The sequence below is a fragment of the Sardina pilchardus genome, chromosome 6 (genome assembly GCF_963854185.1).
Source record: "Sardina pilchardus chromosome 6, fSarPil1.1, whole genome shotgun sequence".
Taxonomy (NCBI): Eukaryota; Metazoa; Chordata; class Actinopteri; order Clupeiformes; family Clupeidae; genus Sardina; species Sardina pilchardus.
This window is the reverse complement of record NC_084999.1, coordinates 29,119,174-29,121,673: the sequence shown is the minus strand read 5'-3', so window position 1 is coordinate 29,121,673 and position 2,500 is coordinate 29,119,174. Positions and strand designations below refer to the sequence as shown.

General features: G+C 43.4%; 1 protein-coding gene across 2 annotated transcripts in view; it reads left to right on the top strand.

Moving 5' to 3' along the window:
• Positions 1–2,500, top strand: part of sh3d21 (SH3 domain containing 21) — a 16,075-nt gene that overhangs the window by 8,969 nt on the left and 4,606 nt on the right. The window lies entirely within an intron of this gene.

Below are 2,500 nucleotides of genomic sequence, written 5' to 3'. Positions count from 1 at the left end.
TTCCTTCCATAAACAAGAAATGTGTGACTTGGCCATTGGGCGAGTGTTGAGGGGGGGTTTGTTGTTGAAGTCCATGGTTGAAGTGGCATGGCAGTGGAGTTCTTCCAGAGGTTTGGTTGGTCTCTCTGTCAGCGAGGTGGATTCCAGAGCATGGGCCCTCTCGGCGGCCAGAGACATGGAAACTTCATGAGTCACTGTGGGACCAAAACAAACGGCCGTTCTGCGTTTCCTGTTCCCAGACTGAGAGAGAGAGAGAGAGAGAGAGAGAGAGAGAGAGAGAGAGAGAGCACATAACACTGGAGGAAGACAAATGCACTCTGTCTCTCGTGCTAGGGTCATCCGAGCGAGTGGAGAGAACTGCTCCAGCAGCGCTACTTCATTAACCACATGTACTGATGCAATAAGCCATTATGGCGTATGTCCGAGTTGCTCTTAACCACACATTGCACAACAGTGACATCTTGGTTGTTTAAACCACAGCACAACACAGATACTTTAGTGTGTCTGGCACGCACTTTTGTCTTTTCCTCTCAATAACGCTTAGACATTTCACACCTATCTGATGGGACTGTGGGTCATGCCCATCCCCAGTCTTGGACCGAGCTGCATGCCACCGTGTCTTGGCTGTGGCAGGATGGCAGTGTGAGGGGAGCTTGTGCTTGTGCTTGGCGCTCTGAGCAGAGACCTGCTGTGTTTTTCCACCTCTGATTCAGAAGACAGTTTGTCACTCACCGTCACCGAGCTGGCGCTGCAGTTCAAAAGCCCAGACAGTCAGTGGGAGGAGATGTCAAACGCTTTTTTTTCCCTTTTTTTTTTGTCCATTTCCTATGAATGTGCTCCACTGACACGTCTGTGTGAAATGGCAGTCTCTCTCCTCTTCACACTTCCTTTGATGACTGCATTTGACCTACATCTAATCTATTTTGAATGCAAAATACACACAAAATGGTTCAACTGTTCTACGAGTGGTTCACAGAGATGCCCATAAATCCTTATGGAGCAGAATAGCAGCAGTCTTCTGAAAGATGTAACTGTTACAAACTGTGTGTTTAGACTATTCTAAGAACACACTGAACAACGGAAAAGACCAGAGTATTGCGCCATAGGAAATTGGCTTGGATGGCAGAAACAGGAAGCCCTGCGTGCACAGTTGATTGGTTTCTGACGTGTTAACCAATCAGCTTCCTTATACCCCCCAACGCCACTTATTTTAAGTTCTGCATGTTATTACAGGTAAACACGCATGCTGTATCTCTGCAGTGACGTTTGGTCTCACTCCCTCCTCCCTCCCAGTCATGCACATGTTGTCTTATCTGATGGGGCTCTTCATATGCAGCTGCAGCTGTAGCAGCAGAGCTTGTGTTATGCAGCATCGCCTTTCAGGAAGTGGCATACTCCCTCGTGCATGTTTACTGTAAATTACGCAGGGTCACATACTGTATGTTGGGAGGCACGCGGCGACACCCCACATATGCCACCTTGATGACGCAACTGCCGTCATGTGCCCCCAACACAGGGCTGTGTTTGTGTGGTGGCTGCTGCATCTAAAACCAGCAATTGAAAAGGAAAACTGGACGTTTTTCACATAGATTTTCTGTTTCTCGAGGTCACCGAGTACTGTCCGTACAAAAAAAAAATGGTGCCTACAGTAGCTAGAGCAGCCAGGCAGCTACAGTGTTACACTCTAGGCAGGGGCATGATTTTAAAATGTATACTCGGTGATCGCGAGAAACAGAAATCTGTGTGAAAAATGATCTAGTCCACCGTGGCCAATCGTAGCACCATGTTACAGTTTTTTACAATCACTTTGCTACTATTTTCAGAACCTTGATGTCATTTTTCAAAACTCTAGACACAAAACTCAAAACGGTTATCACTTGTAACACAGGCCCTCTAATGTTCAAAACATTGGATTGTGCATTCACATCTTCAAAGAAATCTTGCAATTGCACAATCATTGGTTCAAAAAACAAATTTACTGCGAAATACCACTGAAACATAACTATAGATCACCCGCTCACAAGCAACCGATAGTTTCATTGTGTCATTGTTCGTACAATCATTAGATATTGTAGAACAAAATAGGTGATACAGGTTTCATTATGGTACTACAGGAACAGTACAGTAAACACATCTCTGTAAAAGTACTGCAGTAGTAGAGAGAATACTACAGACACAGTGGAATCATTGAACAAAGTTTGCAATATATTGATGCAAAACGCTACAGTACAATCACAACATAGGTTTATTTGAATTAAAGTAAAAATAATTAGCTATGAAATAGAAAAGAAGAGACAGCCTGATGAAAATATAAAATATAAACAAATATATTTATTTTACGTATATAAAGATATAAAATATTAGGCTACATCCATGGATATTGTAGTCTAATTGGTTCAAATTGGTGACAGTGAATCTCGTTACAGTATCTTGAAACTTTCATGATTTGCAGTAAACATGGACAATTGTGTGTCTGTTTCGTGTTTCCATTCAACTATGC